We start from the raw sequence: 16,090 nt of genomic DNA on the forward strand, positions 1-16,090 counted from the left end.
GAGGGAGAGGGAGTTAGAGGAGGGACAGTGAGTTAGAGGAGGGACTGGAGTTAGAGGAGGGACAGGGAGTTAGAGGAGGGACAGTGAGTTAGAGGAGGGACAGGGAGTTAGAGGAGGGACAGGGAGTTAGAGGAGGGACTGGGAGTTCGAGGAGGGACAGGGAGTTAGAGGAGGGACTGGGAGATAGAGGAGGGAGAGGAGTTAGAGGAGGGACAGGGAGTTAGAGGAGGGAGGGGAGTTAGAGGAGGGACAGGGAGTTAGAGGAGCGACAGGGAGTTAGAGGAGGGAGAGGAGTTAGAGGAGGGAGAGGGAGTTAGAGGAGGGAGAGGGAGTTAGAGGAGGGACAGGGAGTTAGAGGAGGGACAGGGAGTTAGAGGAGGGACAGGGAGTTAGAGGAGGGAGAGGATTTAGAGGAGGGACAGGAGTTAGAGGAGGGACATGGAGTTAGAGGAGGGACAGGGAGTTAGAAGAGGGACAGGGAGTTAGAGGAGGGACAGGGAGTTAGAGGAGGGAGAGGAGTAAGAGGAGGGACAGGGAGTTAGAGGAGGGAGAGGAGTTAGAGGAGGGACAGGGAGTTAGAGGAGCGACAGGGAGTTAGAGGAGGGAGAGGAGTTAGAGGAGGGACAGGGAGTTAGAGGAGGGAGAGGGAGTTAGAGGAGGGACAGGGAGTTAGAGGAGGGACAGGAGTTAGAGGAGGGACAGGGAGTTAGAGGAGGGAGAGGGAGTTAGAGGAGGGACTGGAGTTAGAGGAGGGACAGGGAGTTAGAGGAGGGATGGGGAGTTAAAGGAGGGACAGGGAGTTAGTGGAGGGACAGGGAGTTAGAGGTGGGACAGGGAGCTGGAGGGGGGAGAGGAGTTAGAGGAGGGACAGGGAGTTAGAGGAGGGACAGGAGTTAGAGGAGGGACAGGGAGTTAGAGGAGGGACTGGAGATAAAGGAGGGACAGGGAGTTAGAGGAGGGAGAGGAGTTAGAGGAGGGACAAGGAGTTAGAGGAGGGAGAGGAGTTAGAGGAGAGACAGGGAGTTAAGGAGGGAGAGGAGTTTGAGGAGGGACAGTGAGTTAGAGGAGGGAGAGGAGTTAGAGGAGGGACAGGGAGTTAGAGGAGGGAGAGGAGTTAGAGGAGGGACACGGAGTTAGAGGAGGGACTAGAGTTAGAGGAGGGACAGGGAGTTCGAGGAGGGACAGGGATTTAGAGGAGGGACAAGGAGTTAGAGGAGGGACAGGAGTTAGAGGAGGGAGAGGGAGTTAGAGGAGGGACAGGAGTTGGAGGAGGGACAGGGAGTTAGAGGAGGGAGAGGAGTTAGAGGAGGGAGAGGGAGTTAGAGGAGGGACAGGGAGTTAGAGGATGGAGAGGAGTTAGAGGAGGGACAGGGAGTTAGAGGAGGGAGAGGAGTTAGAGGAGGGACAGGGAGTTCGAGGAGGGAGAGGATTTAGAGGAGGGAGAGGGAGTTAGAGGAGGGAGAGGGAGTTAGAGGAGGGAGAGGGAGTTAGAGGAGGGACAGTGAGTTAGAGGAGGGACAGGAGTTAGAGGACGGACAGGGAGTTAGAGGAGGGACAGTGAGTTAGAGGAGGGACAGGGAGTTAGAGGAGGGACAGGGAGTTAGAGGAGGGACAGGGAGTTAGAGGAGCGACAGGGAGTTAGAGGAGGGAGAGGAGTTAGAGGAGGGAGAGGGAGTTAGAGGAGGGAGAGGGTGTTAGAGGAGGGACAGGGAGTTAGAGGAGGGACAGGGAGTTAGAGGAGGGACAGGGAGTTAGAGGAGGGAGAGGATTTAGAGGAGGGACAGGAGTTAGAGGAGGGACAGGGAGTTAGAGGAGGGACAGGGAGTTAGAAGAGGGACAGAGAGTTAGAGGAGGGACAGGGAGTTAGAGGAGGGAGAGGAGTAAGAGGAGGGACAGGGAGTTAGAGGAGGGAGAGGAGTTAGAGGAGGGACAGGGAGTTAGAGGAGCGACAGGGAGTTAGAGGAGGGAGATGAGTTAGAGGAGGGACAGGGAGTTAGAGGAGGGAGAGGGAGTTAGAGGAGGGACAGGGTGTTAGAGGAGGGACAGAGAGTTAGTGGAGGGACAGGGAGTTAGAGGAGGGACAGGGAGTTAGAGGAGGGACAGGAGTTAGAGGAGGGACAGGGAGTTAGAGGAGGGACAGGGAGTTAGAGGAGGGACAGGGAGTTAGAGGAGGGACAGGAGTTAGAGGAGGGAGTGGGAGTTAGAGGAGGGACAGGGAGTTAGACGAGGGGGAGGGAGGGAGAGGAGTTAGAGGAGGAAAAGGAGTTAGAGGAGGGACAGGTGTTAGAGGAGGGAGAGGAGTTAGAGGAGGGACAGGGAGTTAGAGGAGGGGGAGGGAGATAGAGGAGGGAGAGGAGTTAGAGGAGGGACAGGGAGTTAGAGGAGGGACAGGGAGTTAGAGGAGGGACAGGGAGTTACAGGAGGGACTGGGAGTTAGTGGAGGGACAGGGAGTTAGAGGAGGGACAGGGAGTTAGAGGAGGGACAGGGAGTTAGAGGAGGGACTGGAGTTAGAGGAGGGACAGGAGTTAGAGGAGGGACAGCGAGTTAGAGGAGGGACAGGAGTTAGAGGAGGGACAGGGAGTTAGAGGAGGGACAGGAGGTGGAGGAGGGACAGGGAGTTAGAGGAGGGACAGGGAGTTAGAGGAGGGACAGGAGTTAGAGGAGGGATAGGGAGTTAGAGGAGGGACTAGAGTTAGAGGAGGGAGAGGGAGTTAGAGGAGGGAGAGGGAGTTAGAGGAGGGACAGGGAGTTAGAGGAGGGACAGGGAGTTAGAGGAGGGACAGGGAGTTAGAGGAGGGAGAGGATTTAGAGGAGGGACAGGAGTTAGAGGAGGGACATGGAGTTAGAGGAGGGACAGGGAGTTAGAAGAGGGACAGGGAGTTAGAGGAGGGACAGGGAGTTAGAGGAGGGAGAGGAGTAAGAGGAGGGACAGGGAGTTAGAGGAGGGAGAGGAGTTAGAGGAGGGACAGGGAGTTAGAGGAGCGACAGGGAGTTAGAGGAGGGAGAGGAGTTAGAGGAGGGACAGGGAGTTAGAGGAGGGAGAGGGAGTTAGAGGAGGGACAGGGAGTTAGAGGAGGGACAGGAGTTAGAGGAGGGACAGGGAGTTAGAGGAGGGAGAGGGAGTTAGAGGAGGGACTGGAGTTAGAGGAGGGACAGGGAGTTAGAGGAGGGATGGGGAGTTAAAGGAGGGACAGGGAGTTAGTGGAGGGACAGGGAGTTAGAGGTGGGACAGGGAGCTGGAGGGGGGAGAGGAGTTAGAGGAGGGACAGGGAGTTAGAGGAGGGACAGGAGTTAGAGGAGGGACAGGGAGTTAGAGGAGGGACTGGAGATAAAGGAGGGACAGGGAGTTAGAGGAGGGAGAGGAGTTAGAGGAGGGACAAGGAGTTAGAGGAGGGAGAGGAGTTAGAGGAGAGACAGGGAGTTAAGGAGGGAGAGGAGTTTGAGGAGGGACAGTGAGTTAGAGGAGGGAGAGGAGTTAGAGGAGGGACAGGGAGTTAGAGGAGGGAGAGGAGTTAGAGGAGGGACACGGAGTTAGAGGAGGGACTAGAGTTAGAGGAGGGACAGGGAGTTCGAGGAGGGACAGGGATTTAGAGGAGGGACAAGGAGTTAGAGGAGGGACAGGAGTTAGAGGAGGGAGAGGGAGTTAGAGGAGGGACAGGAGTTAGAGGAGGGACAGGGAGTTAGAGGAGGGAGAGGAGTTAGAGGAGGGAGAGGGAGTTAGAGGAGGGACAGGGAGTTAGAGGATGGAGAGGAGTTAGAGGAGGGACAGGGAGTTAGAGGAGGGAGAGGAGTTAGAGGAGGGACAGGGAGTTCGAGGAGGGAGAGGAGTTAGAGGAGGGAGAGGGAGTTAGAGGAGGGAGAGGGAGTTAGAGGAGGGAGAGGGAGTTAGAGGAGGGACAGTGAGTTAGAGGAGGGACAGGAGTTAGAGGACGGACAGGGAGTTAGAGGAGGGACAGTGAGTTAGAGGAGGGACAGGGAGTTAGAGGAGGGACAGGGAGTTAGAGGAGGGACAGGGAGTTAGAGGAGCGACAGGGAGTTAGAGGAGGGAGAGGAGTTAGAGGAGGGAGAGGGAGTTAGAGGAGGGAGAGGGTGTTAGAGGAGGGACAGGGAGTTAGAGGAGGGACAGGGAGTTAGAGGAGGGACAGGGAGTTAGAGGAGGGAGAGGATTTAGAGGAGGGACAGGAGTTAGAGGAGGGACAGGGAGTTAGAGGAGGGACAGGGAGTTAGAAGAGGGACAGAGAGTTAGAGGAGGGACAGGGAGTTAGAGGAGGGAGAGGAGTAAGAGGAGGGACAGGGAGTTAGAGGAGGGAGAGGAGTTAGAGGAGGGACAGGGAGTTAGAGGAGCGACAGGGAGTTAGAGGAGGGAGATGAGTTAGAGGAGGGACAGGGAGTTAGAGGAGGGAGAGGGAGTTAGAGGAGGGACAGGGTGTTAGAGGAGGGACAGAGAGTTAGTGGAGGGACAGGGAGTTAGAGGAGGGACAGGGAGTTAGAGGAGGGACAGGAGTTAGAGGAGGGACAGGGAGTTAGAGGAGGGACAGGGAGTTAGAGGAGGGACAGGGAGTTAGAGGAGGGACAGGAGTTAGAGGAGGGAGTGGGAGTTAGAGGAGGGACAGGGAGTTAGACGAGGGGGAGGGAGGGAGAGGAGTTAGAGGAGGAAAAGGAGTTAGAGGAGGGACAGGTGTTAGAGGAGGGAGAGGAGTTAGAGGAGGGACAGGGAGTTAGAGGAGGGGGAGGGAGATAGAGGAGGGAGAGGAGTTAGAGGAGGGACAGGGAGTTAGAGGAGGGACAGGGAGTTAGAGGAGGGACAGGGAGTTACAGGAGGGACTGGGAGTTAGTGGAGGGACAGGGAGTTAGAGGAGGGACAGGGAGTTAGAGGAGGGACAGGGAGTTAGAGGAGGGACTGGAGTTAGAGGAGGGACAGGAGTTAGAGGAGGGACAGCGAGTTAGAGGAGGGACAGGAGTTAGAGGAGGGACAGGGAGTTAGAGGAGGGACAGGAGGTGGAGGAGGGACAGGGAGTTAGAGGAGGGACAGGGAGTTAGAGGAGGGACAGGAGTTAGAGGAGGGATAGGGAGTTAGAGGAGGGACTAGAGTTAGAGGAGGGACAGGGAGTTAGAGGAGGGAGAGAAGTTAGAGGAGGGACAGGGAGTTAGAGGAGGGACAGTGAGTTAGAGGAGGGACAGGAGTTAGAGGAGGGAGAGGGAGTTAGAGGAGGGACAGGGAGTTAGAGGAGGGACAGGGAATTAGAGGAGGGACAGGGAGTTAGAGGAGGGACAGGGAGTTAGAGGAGGGAGAGGAGTTAGAGGAGGGACAGGGAGTTAGAGGAGGGAGAGGGAGTTAGAGGAGGGACAGGAGTTAGAGGAGGGACAGGGAGTTAGAGGAGGGAGAGGAGTTAGAGGAGGGACAGGGAGTTAGAGGAGGGACAGGGAGTTAGAGGAGGGACAGGGAGTTAGAGGAGAGACAGGGAGTTAGAGGAGGGACAGGGAGTTAGAGGAGGGAGAGGAGTTAGAGGAGGGACAGGGAGTGAGAGGAGGGACAGGGAGTTAGAGGAGGGAGAGGAGTTAGAGGAGGGACAGGGAGTTAGAGGAGGGACAGGGAGTTAGAGGAGGGACAGGGAGTTAGAGGAGGGACAGGGAGTTAGAGGAGGGAGAGGAGTAAGAGGAGGGACAGGGAGTTAGAGGAGGGAGAGGAGTTAGAGGAGGGACAGGGAGTTAGAGGAGCGACAGGGAGTTAGAGGAGGGAGAGGAGTTAGAGGAGGGCCAGGAGTTAGAGGAGGGACAGGGAGTTAGAGGAGGGACAGGGAGTTAGAGGAGGGACAGGGAGTTAGAGGAGGGACAGGAGTTAGAGGAGGGAGTGGGAGTTAGAGGAGGGACAGGGAGTTAGAGGAGGGGGAGGGAGGGAGAGGAGTTAGAGGAGGGACAGGAGTTAGAGGAGGGACAGGTGTTCGAGGAGGGAGAGGAGTTAGAGGAGGGACAGGGATTTAGAGGAGGGGGAGGGAGTTAGAGGAGGGAGAGGAGTTAGAGGAGGGACAGGGAGTTAGAGGAGGGACAGGAGTTAGAGGAGGGACAGGGAGTTAGAGGAGGGACAGGGAGTTAGAGGAGGGACTGGGAGTTAGTGGAGCGACAGGGAGTTAGAGGAGGGACAGGGAGTTAGAGGAGGGACAGGGAGTTAGAGGAGGGACTGGAGTTAGAGGAGGGACAGGAGTTAGAGGAGGGACAGGGAGTTAGAGGAGGGACAGGAGTGAGAGGAGGGACAGGGATTTAGAGGAGGGACTGGAGTTAGAGGAGGGACAGGAGTTAGAGGATGGACAGGGAGTTAGAGGAGGGACAGGAGTTAAAGGAGAGACAGGGAGTTAGAAGAGGGACAGGGAGTTAGAGGAGGGACAGTGAGTTAGAGGAGGGACAGGAGTTAGAGGAGGGACAGGAGTTAGAGGAGGGACAGGAGTTATAGGAGGGACAGGGAGTTAGAGGAGGGACAGTGAGTGAGAGGAGGGACAGGTGTTAGAGGAGGGAGAGGGAGTTAGAGGAGGGAGAGGGAGTTAGAGGAGGGACAGGGAGTTAGAGGAGGGTCAGGGAGTTAGAGGAGGGACAGGGAGTTAGAGGAGGGAGAGGAGTTAGAGGAGGGACAGGGAGTTAGAGGAGGGAGAGGGAGTTAGAGGAGGGAGAGGAGTTAGAGGAGGGACAGGGAGTTAGAGGAGGGAGAGGAGTTAGAGGAGGGACAGGGAGGTAGAGGAGGGACAGGGAGTTAGAGGGGGGACAGGGAGTTAGAAGAGGGAGAGGAGTTAGAGGAGGGACAGGGAGTTGGAGGAGGGACAGGGAGTTAGAGGAGGGAGAGGAGTTAGAGGAGGGACAGGGAGTTAGAGGAGGGACAGGGAGTTAGAGGAGGGAGAGGAGTAAGAGGAGGGACAGGGAGTTAGAGGAGGGAGAGGAGTTAGAGGAGGGACAGGGAGTTAGAGGAGCGACAGGGAGTTAGAGGAGGGAGAGGAGTTAGAGGAGGGACAGGGAGTTAGAGGAGGGACAGGGAGTTAGAGGAGGGACAGGGAGTTAGAGGAGGGACTGGAGTTAGAGGAGGGACAGGAGTTAGAGGAGGGACAGGGAGTTAGAGGAGGGACAGGAGTTAGAGGAGGGACAGGGAGTTAGAGGAGGGACAGGGAGTTAGAGGAGGGACAGGGAGTTAGAGGAGGGACAGGGAGTTAGAGGAGGGACAGGAGTTAGAGGAGGGAGTGGGAGTTAGAGGAGGGACAGGGAGTTAGAGGAGGGACAGAGAGTTAGAGGAGGGACAGGGAGTTAGAGGAGGGACAGGGAGTTAGAGGAGGGCCAGGAGTTAGAGGAGGGACAGGGAGTTAGAGGAGGGACAGGGAGTTAGAGGAGGGACAGGGAGTTAGAGGAGGGACAGGGAGTTAGAGGAGGGACAGGAGTTAGAGGAGGGAGTGGGAGTTAGAGGAGGGACAGGGAGTTAGAGGAGGGGGAGGGAGGGAGAGGAGTTAGAGGAGGGACAGGTGTTAGAGGAGGGAGAGGAGTTAGAGGAGGGACAGGGAGTTAGAGGAGGGGGAGGGAGTTAGAGGAGGGAGAGGAGTTAGAGGAGGGACAGGGAGTTAGAGGAGGGACAGGAGTTAGAGGAGGGACAGGGAGTTAGAGGAGGGACAGGGAGTTAGAGGAGGGACAGGGAGTTAGAGGAGGGACTGGGAGTTAGTGGAGGGACAGGGAGTTAGAGGAGGGACAGGGAGTTAGAGGAGGGACAGGGAGTTAGAGGAGGGACTGGAGTTAGAGGAGGGACAGGAGTTAGAGGAGGGACAGGGAGTTAGAGGAGGGACAGGAGTTAGAGGAGGGACAGGGATTTAGAGGAGGGACTAGAGTTAGAGGAGGGACAGGGAGTTAGAAGAGGGACAGGGAGTTAGAGGAGGTACAGTGAGTTAGAGGAGGGACAGGAGTTAGAGGAGGGACAGGAGTTAGAGGAGGGACAGGAGTTAGAGGAGGGAGAGGGAGTTAGAGGAGGGACTGGAGTTAGAGGAGGGACAGGGAGTTAGAGGAGGGAGAGGAGTTAGAGGAGGGACAAGGAGTTAGAGGAGGGAGTGGGAGTTCGAGGAGGGATGGGGAGTTAAAGGAGGGACAGGGAGTTAGTGGAGGGACAGGGAGTTAGAGGAGGGACAGGGAGCTGGAGGGGGGAGAGGAGTTAGAGGAGGGACAGGAAGTTAGAGGAGGGACAGGAGTTAGAGGATGGACAGGGAGTTAGAGGAGGGACTGGAGATAAAGGAGGGACAGGGAGTTAGAGGAGGGAGAGGAGTTAGAGGAGGGACAGGAGTTAGAGGAGGGAGAGGGAGTTAGAGGAGGGACTAGAGTTAGAGGAGGGAGAGGAGTTAGAGGAGGGACAAGGAGTTAGAGGAGGGAGAGGAGTTAGAGGAGGGACAGGGAGTTAGAGGAGGGACTGGAGTTAAAGGAGGGACAGGGAGTTAGAAGAGGGAGAGGAGTTAGAGGAGGGACAGGGAGTTAGAGGAGGGACAGGGAGTTAGAGGAGGGAGAGGAGTTAGAGGAGGGACAGGGAGTTAGAGGAGGGACAGGGAGTTAGAGGAGGGAGAGGAGTAAGAGGAGGGACAGGGAGTTAGAGGAGGGAGAGGAGTTAGAGGAGGGACAGGGAGTTAGAGGAGGGACAGGAGTTAGAGGAGGGACAGGGAGTTAGAGGAGGGACAGGGAGTTAGAGGAGGGACAGGGAGTTAGAGGAGGGACTGGGAGTTAGTGGAGGGACAGGGAGTTAGAGGAGGGACAGGGAGTTAGAGGAGGGACAGGGAGTTAGAGGAGGGACTGGAGTTAGAGGAGGGACAGGAGTTAGAGGAGGGACAGGGAGTTAGAGGAGGGACAGGAGTTAGAGGAGGGACAGGGATTTAGAGGAGGGACTGGAGTTAGAGGAGGGACAGGAGTTAAAGGAGGGACAGGGAGTTAGAGGAGGGACAGGAGTTAGAGGAGGGACAGGGAGTTAGAAGAGGGACAGGGAGTTAGAGGAGGTACAGTGAGTTAGAGGAGGGACAGGAGTTAGAGGAGGGACAGGAGTTAGAGGAGGGACAGGAGTTAGAGGAGGGAGAGGGAGTTAGAGGAGGGACTGGAGTTAGAGGAGGGACAGGGAGTTAGAGGAGGGAGAGGAGTTAGAGGAGGGACAAGGAGTTAGAGGAGGGAGTGGGAGTTCGAGGAGGGATGGGGAGTTAAAGGAGGGACAGGGAGTTAGTGGAGGGACAGGGAGTTAGAGGAGGGACAGGGAGCTGGAGGGGGGAGAGGAGTTAGAGGAGGGACAGGAAGTTAGAGGAGGGACAGGAGTTAGAGGAGGGACAGGGAGTTAGAGGAGGGACTGGAGATAAAGGAGGGACAGGGAGTTAGAGGAGGGAGAGGAGTTAGAGGAGGGACAGGAGTTAGAGGAGGGAGAGGGAGTTAGAGGAGGGACTAGAGTTAGAGGAGGGAGAGGAGTTAGAGGAGGGACAAGGAGTTAGAGGAGGGAGAGGAGTTAGAGGAGGGACAGGGAGTTAGAGGAGGGACTGGAGTTAAAGGAGGGACAGGGAGTTAGAAGAGGGAGAGGAGTTAGAGGAGGGACAGGGAGTTAGAGGAGGGACAGGGTGTTAGAGGAGGGAGAGGAGTTAGAGGAGGGACAGGGAGTTAGAGGAGGGACAGGGAGTTAGAGGAGGGAGAGGAGTAAGAGGAGGGACAGGGAGTTAGAGGAGGGAGAGGAGTTAGAGGAGGGACAGGGAGTTAGAGGAGCGACAGGGAGTTAGAGGAGGGAGAGGAGTTAGAGGAGGGACAGGGAGTTAGAGGAGGGACAGGGAGTTAGAGGAGGGACAGGGAGTTAGAGGAGGGACTGGAGTTAGAGGAGGGACAGGAGTTAGAGGAGGGACAGGGAGTTAGAGGAGGGACAGGAGTTAGAGGAGGGACAGGGAGTTAGAGGAGGGACAGGGAGTTAGAGGAGGGACAGGGAGTTAGAGGAGGGACAGGGAGTTAGAGGAGGGACAGGAGTTAGAGGAGGGAGTGGGAGTTAGAGGAGGGACAGGGAGTTAGAGGAGGGACAGAGAGTTAGAGGAGGGACAGGGAGTTAGAGGAGGGACAGGGAGTTAGAGGAGGGCCAGGAGTTAGAGGAGGGACAGGGAGTTAGAAGAGGGACAGGGAGTTAGAGGAGGGACAGGGAGTTAGAGGAGGGACAGGGAGTTAGAGGAGGGACAGGAGTTAGAGGAGGGAGTGGGAGTTAGAGGAGGGACAGGGAGTTAGAGGAGGGGGAGGGAGGGAGAGGAGTTAGAGGAGGGACAGGAGTTAGAGGAGGGACAGGTGTTAGAGGAGGGAGAGGAGTTAGAGGAGGGACAGGGAGTTAGAGGAGGGGGAGGGAGTTAGAGGAGGGACAGGGAGTTAGAGGAGGGACAGGGAGTTAGAGGAGGGACTGGAGTTAGAGGAGGGACAGGAGTTAGAGGAGGGACAGGGAGTTAGAGGAGGGACAGGAGTTAGAGGAGGGACAGGGATTTAGAGGAGGGACTAGAGTTAGAGGAGGGACAGGGAGTTAGAAGAGGGACAGGGAGTTAGAGGAGGTACAGTGAGTTAGAGGAGGGACAGGAGTTAGAGGAGGGACAGGAGTTAGAGGAGGGACAGGAGTTAGAGGAGGGAGAGGGAGTTAGAGGAGGGACTGGAGTTAGAGGAGGGACAGGGAGTTAGAGGAGGGAGAGGAGTTAGAGGAGGGACAAGGAGTTAGAGGAGGGAGTGGGAGTTCGAGGAGGGATGGGGAGTTAAAGGAGGGACAGGGAGTTAGTGGAGGGACAGGGAGTTAGAGGAGGGACAGGGAGCTGGAGGGGGGAGAGGAGTTAGAGGAGGGACAGGAAGTTAGAGGAGGGACAGGAGTTAGAGGATGGACAGGGAGTTAGAGGAGGGACTGGAGATAAAGGAGGGACAGGGAGTTAGAGGAGGGAGAGGAGTTAGAGGAGGGACAGGAGTTAGAGGAGGGAGAGGGAGTTAGAGGAGGGACTAGAGTTAGAGGAGGGAGAGGAGTTAGAGGAGGGACAAGGAGTTAGAGGAGGGAGAGGAGTTAGAGGAGGGACAGGGAGTTAGAGGAGGGACTGGAGTTAAAGGAGGGACAGGGAGTTAGAAGAGGGAGAGGAGTTAGAGGAGGGACAGGGAGTTAGAGGAGGGACAGGGAGTTAGAGGAGGGAGAGGAGTTAGAGGAGGGACAGGGAGTTAGAGGAGGGACAGGGAGTTAGAGGAGGGAGAGGAGTAAGAGGAGGGACAGGGAGTTAGAGGAGGGAGAGGAGTTAGAGGAGGGACAGGGAGTTAGAGGAGGGACAGGAGTTAGAGGAGGGACAGGGAGTTAGAGGAGGGACAGGGAGTTAGAGGAGGGACAGGGAGTTAGAGGAGGGACTGGGAGTTAGTGGAGGGACAGGGAGTTAGAGGAGGGACAGGGAGTTAGAGGAGGGACAGGGAGTTAGAGGAGGGACTGGAGTTAGAGGAGGGACAGGAGTTAGAGGAGGGACAGGGAGTTAGAGGAGGGACAGGAGTTAGAGGAGGGACAGGGATTTAGAGGAGGGACTGGAGTTAGAGGAGGGACAGGAGTTAAAGGAGGGACAGGGAGTTAGAGGAGGGACAGGAGTTAGAGGAGGGACAGGGAGTTAGAAGAGGGACAGGGAGTTAGAGGAGGTACAGTGAGTTAGAGGAGGGACAGGAGTTAGAGGAGGGACAGGAGTTAGAGGAGGGACAGGAGTTAGAGGAGGGAGAGGGAGTTAGAGGAGGGACTGGAGTTAGAGGAGGGACAGGGAGTTAGAGGAGGGAGAGGAGTTAGAGGAGGGACAAGGAGTTAGAGGAGGGAGTGGGAGTTCGAGGAGGGATGGGGAGTTAAAGGAGGGACAGGGAGTTAGTGGAGGGACAGGGAGTTAGAGGAGGGACAGGGAGCTGGAGGGGGGAGAGGAGTTAGAGGAGGGACAGGAAGTTAGAGGAGGGACAGGAGTTAGAGGAGGGACAGGGAGTTAGAGGAGGGACTGGAGATAAAGGAGGGACAGGGAGTTAGAGGAGGGAGAGGAGTTAGAGGAGGGACAGGAGTTAGAGGAGGGAGAGGGAGTTAGAGGAGGGACTAGAGTTAGAGGAGGGAGAGGAGTTAGAGGAGGGACAAGGAGTTAGAGGAGGGAGAGGAGTTAGAGGAGGGACAGGGAGTTAGAGGAGGGACTGGAGTTAAAGGAGGGACAGGGAGTTAGAAGAGGGAGAGGAGTTAGAGGAGGGACAGGGAGTTAGAGGAGGGACAGGGAGTTAGAGGAGGGAGAGGAGTTAGAGGAGGGACAGGGAGTTAGAGGAGGGACAGGGAGTTAGAGGAGGGAGAGGAGTAAGAGGAGGGACAGGGAGTTAGAGGAGGGAGAGGAGTTAGAGGAGGGACAGGGAGTTAGAGGAGCGACAGGGAGTTAGAGGAGGGAGAGGAGTTAGAGGAGGGACAGGGAGTTAGAGGAGGGACAGGGAGTTAGAGGAGGGACAGGGAGTTAGAGGAGGGACTGGAGTTAGAGGAGGGACAGGAGTTAGAGGAGGGACAGGGAGTTAGAGGAGGGACAGGAGTTAGAGGAGGGACAGGGAGTTAGAGGAGGGACAGGGAGTTAGAGGAGGGACAGGGAGTTAGAGGAGGGACAGGGAGTTAGAGGAGGGACAGGAGTTAGAGGAGGGAGTGGGAGTTAGAGGAGGGACAGGGAGTTAGAGGAGGGACAGAGAGTTAGAGGAGGGACAGGGAGTTAGAGGAGGGACAGGGAGTTAGAGGAGGGCCAGGAGTTAGAGGAGGGACAGGGAGTTAGAAGAGGGACAGGGAGTTAGAGGAGGGACAGGGAGTTAGAGGAGGGACAGGGAGTTAGAGGAGGGACAGGAGTTAGAGGAGGGAGTGGGAGTTAGAGGAGGGACAGGGAGTTAGAGGAGGGGGAGGGAGGGAGAGGAGTTAGAGGAGGGACAGGAGTTAGAGGAGGGACAGGTGTTAGAGGAGGGAGAGGAGTTAGAGGAGGGACAGGGAGTTAGAGGAGGGGGAGGGAGTTAGAGGAGGGAGAGGAGTTAGAGGAGGGACAGGGAGTTAGAGGAGGGACAGGAGTTAGAGGAGGGACAGGGAGTTAGAGGAGGGACAGGGAGTTAGAGGAGGGACAGGGAGTTAGAGGAGGGACTGGGAGTTAGTGGAGGGACAGGGAGTTAGAGGAGGGACAGGGAGTTAGAGGAGGGACAGGGAGTTAGAGGAGGGACTGGAGTTAGAGGAGGGACAGGAGTTAGAGGAGGGACAGGGAGTTAGAGGAGGGACAGGAGTTAGAGGAGGGACAGGGATTTAGAGGAGGGACTGGAGTTAGAGGAGGGACAGGAGTTAAAGGAGGGACAGGGAGTTAGAGGAGGGACAGGAGTTAGAGGAGGGACAGGGAGTTAGAAGAGGGACAGGGAGTTAGAGGAGGGAGAGGAGTAAGAGGAGGGACAGGGAGTTAGAGGAGGGAGAGGAGTTAGAGGAGGGACAGGGAGTTAGAGGAGGGACAGGGAGTTAGAGGAGGGAGAGGAGTAAGAGGAGGGACAGGGAGTTAGAGGAGGGAGAGGAGTTAGAGGAGGGACAGGGAGTTAGAGGAGCGACAGGGAGTTAGAGGAGGGAGAGGAGTTAGAGGAGGGACAGGGAGTTAGAGGAGGGACAGGGAGTTAGAGGAGGGACAGGGAGTTAGAGGAGGGACTGGAGTTAGAGGAGGGACAGGAGTTAGAGGAGGGACAGGGAGTTAGAGGAGGGACAGGAGTTAGAGGAGGGACAGGGAGTTAGAGGAGGGACAGGGAGTTAGAGGAGGGACAGGGAGTTAGAGGAGGGACAGGGAGTTAGAGGAGGGACAGGAGTTAGAGGAGGGAGTGGGAGTTAGAGGAGGGACAGGGAGTTAGAGGAGGGACAGAGAGTTAGAGGAGGGACAGGGAGTTAGAGGAGGGACAGGGAGTTAGAGGAGGGCCAGGAGTTAGAGGAGGGACAGGGAGTTAGAGGAGGGACAGGGAGTTAGAGGAGGGACAGGGAGTTAGAGGAGGGACAGGGAGTTAGAGGAGGGACAGGAGTTAGAGGAGGGAGTGGGAGTTAGAGGAGGGACAGGGAGTTAGAGGAGGGGGAGGGAGGGAGAGGAGTTAGAGGAGGGACAGGTGTTAGAGGAGGGAGAGGAGTTAGAGGAGGGACAGGGAGTTAGAGGAGGGGGAGGGAGTTAGAGGAGGGAGAGGAGTTAGAGGAGGGACAGGGAGTTAGAGGAGGGACAGGAGTTAGAGGAGGGACAGGGAGTTAGAGGAGGGACAGGGAGTTAGAGGAGGGACAGGGAGTTAGAGGAGGGACTGGGAGTTAGTGGAGGGACAGGGAGTTAGAGGAGGGACAGGGAGTTAGAGGAGGGACAGGGAGTTAGAGGAGGGACTGGAGTTAGAGGAGGGACAGGAGTTAGAGGAGGGACAGGGAGTTAGAGGAGGGACAGGAGTTAGAGGAGGGACAGGGATTTAGAGGAGGGACTAGAGTTAGAGGAGGGACAGGGAGTTAGAAGAGGGACAGGGAGTTAGAGGAGGTACAGTGAGTTAGAGGAGGGACAGGAGTTAGAGGAGGGACAGGAGTTAGAGGAGGGACAGGAGTTAGAGGAGGGAGAGGGAGTTAGAGGAGGGACTGGAGTTAGAGGAGGGACAGGGAGTTAGAGGAGGGAGAGGAGTTAGAGGAGGGACAAGGAGTTAGAGGAGGGAGTGGGAGTTCGAGGAGGGATGGGGAGTTAAAGGAGGGACAGGGAGTTAGTGGAGGGACAGGGAGTTAGAGGAGGGACAGGGAGCTGGAGGGGGGAGAGGAGTTAGAGGAGGGACAGGAAGTTAGAGGAGGGACAGGAGTTAGAGGATGGACAGGGAGTTAGAGGAGGGACTGGAGATAAAGGAGGGACAGGGAGTTAGAGGAGGGAGAGGAGTTAGAGGAGGGACAGGAGTTAGAGGAGGGAGAGGGAGTTAGAGGAGGGACTAGAGTTAGAGGAGGGAGAGGAGTTAGAGGAGGGACAAGGAGTTAGAGGAGGGAGAGGAGTTAGAGGAGGGACAGGGAGTTAGAGGAGGGACTGGAGTTAAAGGAGGGACAGGGAGTTAGAAGAGGGAGAGGAGTTAGAGGAGGGACAGGGAGTTAGAGGAGGGACAGGGAGTTAGAGGAGGGAGAGGAGTTAGAGGAGGGACAGGGAGTTAGAGGAGGGACAGGGAGTTAGAGGAGGGAGAGGAGTAAGAGGAGGGACAGGGAGTTAGAGGAGGGAGAGGAGTTAGAGGAGGGACAGGGAGTTAGAGGAGGGACAGGAGTTAGAGGAGGGACAGGGAGTTAGAGGAGGGACAGGGAGTTAGAGGAGGGACAGGGAGTTAGAGGAGGGACTGGGAGTTAGTGGAGGGACAGGGAGTTAGAGGAGGGACAGGGAGTTAGAGGAGGGACAGGGAGTTAGAGGAGGGACTGGAGTTAGAGGAGGGACAGGAGTTAGAGGAGGGACAGGGAGTTAGAGGAGGGACAGGAGTTAGAGGAGGGACAGGGATTTAGAGGAGGGACTGGAGTTAGAGGAGGGACAGGAGTTAAAGGAGGGACAGGGAGTTAGAGGAGGGACAGGAGTTAGAGGAGGGACAGGGAGTTAGAAGAGGGACAGGGAGTTAGAGGATGTACAGTGAGTTAGAGGAGGGACAGGAGTTAGAGGAGGGACAGGAGTTAGAGGAGGGACAGGAGTTAGAGGAGGGAGAGGGAGTTAGAGGAGGGACTGGAGTTAGAGGAGGGACAGGGAGTTAGAGGAGGGAGAGGAGTTAGAGGAGGGACAAGGAGTTAGAGGAGGGAGTGGGAGTTCGAGGAGGGATGGGGAGTTAAAGGAGGGACAGGGAGTTAGTGGAGGGACAGGGAGTTAGAGGAGGGACAGGGAGCTGGAGGGGGGAGAGGAGTTAGAGGAGGGACAGGAAGTTAGAGGAGGGACAGGAGTTAGAGGAGGGACAGGGAGTTAGAGGAGGGACTGGAGATAAAGGAGGGACAGGGAGTTAGAGGAGGGAGAGGAGTTAGAGGAGGGACAGGAGTTAGAGGAGGGAGAGGGAGTTAGAGGAGGGACTAGAGTTAGAGGAGGGAGAGGAGTTAGAGGAGGGACAAGGAGTTAG

The 16,090-nt window shown here is 56.6% G+C and overlaps 1 protein-coding gene across 3 annotated transcripts in view; it reads left to right on the plus strand.

Moving 5' to 3' along the window:
• Nucleotides 1–16,090, plus strand: part of pgm5 (phosphoglucomutase 5) — a 591,608-nt gene that overhangs the window by 51,712 nt on the left and 523,806 nt on the right. The gene's annotated exons all lie outside the window — the stretch shown is intronic.

Source organism: Somniosus microcephalus, chromosome 1 (genome assembly GCF_052327205.1).
Source record: "Somniosus microcephalus isolate GS21.2 chromosome 1, FLI_Smic_1.0, whole genome shotgun sequence".
NCBI lineage: Eukaryota > Metazoa > Chordata > Chondrichthyes > Squaliformes > Somniosidae > Somniosus > Somniosus microcephalus.